General features: G+C 27.9%; 2 non-coding genes across 2 annotated transcripts; both read left to right on the top strand.

Moving 5' to 3' along the window:
- Positions 1 to 3,275: 3,275 nt before the first annotated feature.
- On the top strand, positions 3,276 to 5,431 carry LOC123304356. The gene has a single exon (XR_006536383.1). It is a non-coding gene; the product is annotated as a small subunit ribosomal RNA (ribosomal RNA).
- A 952-nt stretch (positions 5,432 to 6,383) lies between these two features.
- LOC123304346 lies at positions 6,384 to 6,538 on the top strand. The gene has a single exon (XR_006536374.1). It is a non-coding gene; the product is annotated as a 5.8S ribosomal RNA (ribosomal RNA).
- Positions 6,539 to 7,500: the final 962 nt, after the last annotated feature.

The following is a 7,500-nucleotide window of genomic DNA, read 5'->3' as shown; positions in this document are numbered from 1 at the left end:
TACCCTGTCGCAATATAACATGTACGATTTGTATATAAAATAAAATGAAATTTTTTCCCTAAAATTTTTTAATGAATCCCGAAAAATTCTATATATTTTACCTTTATATAGTATTTAGGACTATTTAAAAGGATAAAATTTTTTTAGAAAATCTACATATGTATCACATGTATTATACCGGTACCCTGTCGCAATATAACATGTACGATTTGTATATAAAATAAAATGAAATTTTTTCCCTAAAATTTTTTAATGAATCCCGAAAAATTCTATATATTTTACCTTTATATAGTATTTAGGACTATTTAAAAGGATAAAATTTTTTTCGAAAATCTACATATGTATCACATGTATTATACCGGTACCCTGTCGCAATATAACATGTACGATTTGTATATAAAATAAAATGAAATTTTTTCCCTAAAATTTTTTAATGAATCCCGAAAAATTCTATATATTTTACCTTTATATAGTATTTAGGACTATTTAAAAGGATAAAATTTTTTCGAAAATCTACATATGTATCACATGTATTATACCGGTACCCTGTCGCAATATAACATGTACGATTTGTATATAAAATAAAATGAAATTTTTTCCCTAAAATTTTTTAATGAATCCCGAAAAATTCTATATATTTTACCTTTATATAGTATTTAGGACTATTTAAAAGGATAAAAATTTTTTCGAAAATCTACATATGTATCACATGTATTATACCGGTACCCTGTCGCAATATAACATGTACGATTTGTATATAAAAAAAAAATATACATTTTTTTCTAAAAATTTGCATTAATTCCAAAAATTTTTTAATAATTTATTATAATTATTAATGTTTATTGAATAATTTATTATAATGCATAAATTTCATTTAATAAAATATGATAAAAGCAAAAAAAAATTTTTTTGGTCCCAAAATAAAAATTTTTAGCTGAAAAAAATTTTTTTTTTAAAATTTTTTTCTTTAAATTTTGATTATTCTGTAAAGTTTATGATGTTTAAAGCCATTTTAAACATTATCATATTTTGAGTTTGAAGCACCGGGTGTAATGTCTTTAATATATATGATGGATAGTGCGTGTAAGTTAATGAGATGAATGTATATCTATGTATAACAGTGTATTAGTGGTATTACGTTCAGCAGTCTCACACATATGATATAGTATGGTATAGTATAAGTTGTTTATTTTTCATACTGTCCGTGTATCATTCAACAAAGGTGGTGTAGAGTTGTATATGGCTTGGTATGACGTTGTTGCAATTCTATGGACACTATGATATTACGGATGCACAGATAGAGGAATAACACTTATCGTATATGTATCATTTATGTATGTTGACTGTGTAATGAATACTAAATATAATAAAATAATACACTTTTTAATAGAATAACATTTGTTTCATGTTTTAGTATGATATTAAATGGTATAGAATAGGTTGTTTATTTTTCATACTGTCCGTGTATCATTCAACAAAGGTGGTGTAGAGTTGTATATGGCTTGGTATGACGTCGTTGCAATTCTATGGACACTATGATATTACGGAATAACAGAAAGAGGAATAAAACTTATTGTATATGTATCATTTATAACGTACTTTTATGTTGACAAGAATGAATGTATATCTATATGAAATAGTGTATTTTGTGGTATTATGTTCAACAGTCTTACATATATGATATAGTATGATATAGTATAATTTGTTTATTTTTCATACTCTAAGTGTATCATTCAACAAAGGTGGTGTAGAGTTGTATATGGCTTGGTATGACGTCGTTGCAATTCTATGGACACCATGATATCACGAAAAAACAGAAAGAAAAATAACAATTATCGTATATGTATCATCTATATTATTATTGTATTTTGACTATGTAATGAATGCCAAATTTAAAAATATACACTTTCTTAATAGAATAACATTTATTTTAGTATAATATAAAATGATATTGAATATGTTGTTTAATTTTCATACTGTTCGTGTATCATTCAACAAAGGTGGTGTAGGTATGTATATGGCTTGGTATGACGCTTTTGCATGTCTATGGACACCATGATATTACGAAAAAACAGAAAGAAGAATAACACTTTTCAAATATGTATCATTTATATATTTTATTAACATGAACGCAAAATATACAAAATTATATATATATATACTCAAAATATTCTGGATGGTAATCAGTTTGGTTTATTTTGATATTTAATATTGTATTTTGGTTTTTTTGCTAGTAATGTTTCGAATATGTATATGCTGTTATTATTTTTTAGGTGTACATTGTATTAAATTGTTATCAATTATTTAATGTATGTATACAAAATAATAGCAAAAACATTTTCAATTATTATATAAAAATTTTTTTTTTTACACATGCATATTTATTAATATATGAAATTTTATCTCAGTTTTAATAAATATGTATTGAAATGAATAATAATACAATCTTATATATATTGATAATAGTCTGGATGGTAATCAGTTTGGATTATTTTGATATTAAATATTGTATTATTATTTTTGTAAAAAAATTAATGAGAATTTTGTAAAAAAACCTCTATATGTATATCTTTTTATATCAATATTTAAAAAAAAATTTTTTTTTATTAAATTATTGATTATAAATAGAATAACATATAAATTTTTTTGTCAAAGCAAGTTCATGGGTTATAAGTTTTAAACTTTACACTCCCATATGAGCACACAATATTTATATAAAAATTATTTTTATAAATAATATTACATTGACTCACCTCATACCAAGCGAGAATATTAAGTGTTATTATAACGTTTTTTATTTAAAATTAACTTTTTAAATAAAATTAAAAAATAAATGACGCTTTCAATCTAGCGACGAGTATGAGAAAATGTTTGAAATATTTTAAGACCCATTTGGTGATGGTCTGACAAAAATCATAATTATTTTTTTTTTTTTTTATTCAATAATATTTATTATGAATAACATGTTATATATTTCTTTTTGTAAAAGCAAAAAAATTATATAAATGACATAATAAAATATATATTTGAAAAAAAAAAAAATTAATAATAATATATATATCTCATATGTTTTTTCTATTAATTTTAAAACAATAGAGATATAAAAAAAAAAAAATTTATATCAGTAATGGGTGAGACCATCTGATATTTAAAATGAAATTGTAATAATATTATTATATATTAATAATTATTGTATGAAAATTTTTTTTCTTATAATAAGAAAACAAAAATATCATGTATATTATTATATATTTAATATTATAAATACAAATAGTTCCCTGGTTGATCCTGCCAGTAGTCATATGCTTGTCTCAAAGATTAAGCCATGCATGTCTCAGTACAAGCCAAATTAAGGTGAAACCGCGAAAGGCTCATTATATCAGTTATGGTTCCTTAGATCGTACCCACATTTACTTGGATAACTGTGGTAATTCTAGAGCTAATACATGCAAACAGAGTTCCGACCAGAGATGGAAGGAATGCTTTTATTAGATCAAAACCAATCGGTGTAAATTTTAATTTGCATCGTTTAATTTGGTGACTCTGAATAACTTTAAGCTGATCGCACGGTCTCGTACCGGCGACGCATCTTTCAAATGTCTGCCTTATCAACTGTCGATGGTAGGTTCTGCGCCTACCATGGTTGTAACGGGTAACGGGGAATCAGGGTTCGATTCCGGAGAGGGAGCCTGAGAAACGGCTACCACATCCAAGGAAGGCAGCAGGCGCGCAAATTACCCACTCCCGGCACGGGGAGGTAGTGACGAAAAATAACGATACGGGACTCATCCGAGGCCCCGTAATCGGAATGAGTACACTTTAAATCCTTTAACGAGGATCCATTGGAGGGCAAGTCTGGTGCCAGCAGCCGCGGTAATTCCAGCTCCAATAGCGTATATTAAAGTTGTTGCGGTTAAAAAGCTCGTAGTCGAATCTGTGTCCTACACTGTTGGTTCAATGCTCGCATTGTTTAACTAGCATGTTATGTGGGACGTCCTACCGGTGGGTGGTACAGATTATGTATAAAGTATATTTTAGTGTTATTATTTATTTAATGCATTATATATATTTTTATTATGTAATTTGTCGTAAGTGTTTAACCGTTAAGAGCGGTGGCAGCCCCCAATTGCAATCCCGTCGCGGTGCTCTTAATTGAGTGTCGAGGTGGGCCGGTACGTTTACTTTGAACAAATTAGAGTGCTTAAGGCAGGCTCAAATTTTGCCTGAATATTGTGTGCATGGAATAATGGAATAGGACCTCGGTTCTATTTTGTTGGTTTTCGGAACTCCGAGGTAATGATTAATACGGACAGATGGGGGCATTCGTATTGCGACGTTAGAGGTGAAATTCTTGGATCGTCGCAAGACGGACAGAAGCGAAAGCATTTGCCAAAAATGTTTTGATTGATCAAGAACGAAAGTTAGAGGTTCGAAGGCGATCAGATACCGCCCTAGTTCTAACCATAAACGATGCCAGCTAGCGATCCGCCGAAGTTCCTCCGATGACTCGGCGGGCAGCTTCCGGGAAACCAAAGCTTTTGGGTTCCGGGGGAAGTATGGTTGCAAAGCTGAAACTTAAAGGAATTGACGGAAGGGCACCACCAGGAGTGGAGCCTGCGGCTTAATTTGACTCAACACGGGAAACCTCACCAGGCCCGGACACCGGAAGGATTGACAGATTGAGAGCTCTTTCTTGATTCGGTGGGTGGTGGTGCATGGCCGTTCTTAGTTGGTGGAGCGATTTGTCTGGTTAATTCCGATAACGAACGAGACTCTAGCCTGCTAAATAGACGTACTTTACCGGCATCTCAAGGCCCATCGGCTGTTTGTTTCCCATTTCATTCATTTTCATGTGTGTTATGTATTGTATTTATATATGCATGTATTTTTGAGATTTAACGATCAAGATTATATTTTGTATATATTGTGCTTTATGTTGCATATGTTATGGTGTATGGGTACGCAGTTTTTTGATGTGGTTTTTACTGCCGGCGTACAAATAATTCTTCTTAGAGGGACAGGCGGCATTCTAGCCGCACGAGATTGAGCAATAACAGGTCTGTGATGCCCTTAGATGTTCTGGGCCGCACGCGCGCTACACTGAAGGAATCAGCGTGTCCTCCCAGGCCGAAAGGTCCGGGTAACCCGCTGAACCTCCTTCGTGCTAGGGATTGGGGCTTGCAATTGTTCCCCATGAACGAGGAATTCCCAGTAAGCGCGAGTCATAAGCTCGCGTTGATTACGTCCCTGCCCTTTGTACACACCGCCCGTCGCTACTACCGATTGAATGATTTAGTGAGGTCTTCGGACTGGTACGCGGCAATATTTCTGATATTGCCGATGTTGCTGGGAAGATGACCAAACTTGATCATTTAGAGGAAGTAAAAGTCGTAACAAGGTTTCCGTAGGTGAACCTGCGGAAGGATCATTAACGATATATATAAAATATATTTATTTATATTTTTTGTATTGTTTTTAAATATTCCAAAAAATAAAAATATTATTGATAAGAAATATTTTTTTTAACAAAATTACATATTAATATGTTATTTTGTTAAAATATATAATAGTAATTATGTGTTAAAAGAGATTTATTTTGGTTATGATATCATATTAAAGTAATACGCCAAACTTTTTTTATACACATAATATATCTATACATATAATATAGAGAATATTATATAAATATTAATAATATATTTGTTACATATAAAATATTTTTATATTCAATATTATTATTATTATTAAACAATAATTATTAATAAAATCTATAAATAATTTCTCTTATAAAAAAGTGAAATTAAAAATAGAATATATTGAAATTATTTGTTTATATGTATATAATCTCTATTAAGAAAAATAAAATAAGATTATAATTGATATAATCTATATTTTTATTTTTCTATGTTATATAATAAAAAATAAAGAAAACACAAGATAAAATTTTTTTAAAGAATAAAATTTATTTCAAATTTAAATTTCTTTATGTTTGTCTTGATATTTCTTTTTTTTTATTAAAAGTTATTATGTTAAAAAACAAACCCATTTGTTTTGTACCATATTAATATTATATATATTTTTATGTAGAAAATAATTTATAAAAAAAAAATAAATACATTTCTATAAAATATACCAAATATTAATTATTATATCTAGCTAGCACTAACAAAAATATCAAAAATGTTATGTATATATTTATTAATACCATAATATCTTTAATTTATATATATATATATTTAAAATAAAATATATAATTTATATTCTAGAAAAATTTTTTTATTTTAAAAGAATTTATAAAGATATATAAATTAATAATTTTATTTTTTATATTAAAAATAAAGATTATTATTAATAATAATACTTACATTTAAAATTTAAAAGATTACCCTGGACGGTGGATCACTTGGCTCGTGGGTCGATGAAGAACGCAGCTAATTGCGCGTCAACTTGTGAACTGCAGGACACATGAACATTGACATTTCGAACGCACATTGCGGTCCTTGGATACTGTTCCCGGACCACATCTGGCTGAGGGTCGTATACATTATATTAATATAATAAAAGATTATTTTACATAAAATTTTTTTTATGAAAAAGAAATTTATCAATAATTAAAAAAGAAAATTTATTTTTTCATATTTAATTAAATTGATAAATAAAATTTTTATAAAAGAAATGTAAAATTATTTATATATGAATGTTTTACGCCAAATATAAGAAAAAAATAAATATAAAATGTTTTTAATAGCATTTAAAATTTATATATTTTTTATTATTTGTCGACATTTTTAAATTAATATATCAATATTATTTTTTATCATTTATATATAATATTATAAAACTTTATGTTAATAATAATATTAATAATAAATGATATTAATAATATATTTTTAAAATATTAAATAAAGAAGAATAAACAAAAATATTATATATTAATATTTTGTTATGGAATATTTTATTTGTAATAAAATTTTCAATATACTCGAAAAAAATTAATATATATAATTATTTATTTTTTATTTTCTTCTCTTTAGATAAATATAAAAATAATATTATATAATAATATTAAAAAAATTTGAGTATGAATAATTAAGAAAATTGTTTACTTATAAAATATAACAAAAACATAATATATAAAAAAAATTTTTGTTTTAATACTTCTAAAAACTTTTACGACCTCAGAGTAGGTGAGATTACCCGCTGAATTTAAGCATATTATTAAGCGGAGGAAAAGAAACTAACTAGGATTCCCTTAGTAGCGGCGAGCGAACAGGGATAAGCCCAGCACTGAACCCCGTGGCTGATAAACAGACACTTGGGGAATGTAGTGTTTAGGAAGATTCAATATAAACCTATTGTTATATAATACATCCAAGTCCATCTTGAATGGGGCCATATACCCATAGAGGGTGCCAGGCCCGTAGTGATTATTATTGATGATAGGTGAATCTTTCCTTAGAGTCGGGTTGCTTGAGAGTGCAGCTCTAAGTGGGTGGTAAA

This window comes from Chrysoperla carnea, assembly GCF_905475395.1.
Source record: "Chrysoperla carnea chromosome X unlocalized genomic scaffold, inChrCarn1.1 SUPER_X_unloc_42, whole genome shotgun sequence".
NCBI lineage: Eukaryota > Metazoa > Arthropoda > Insecta > Neuroptera > Chrysopidae > Chrysoperla > Chrysoperla carnea.
Note: the sequence above shows the minus strand (reverse complement) of the source record. Positions and strands in the feature narration are given on the sequence as shown.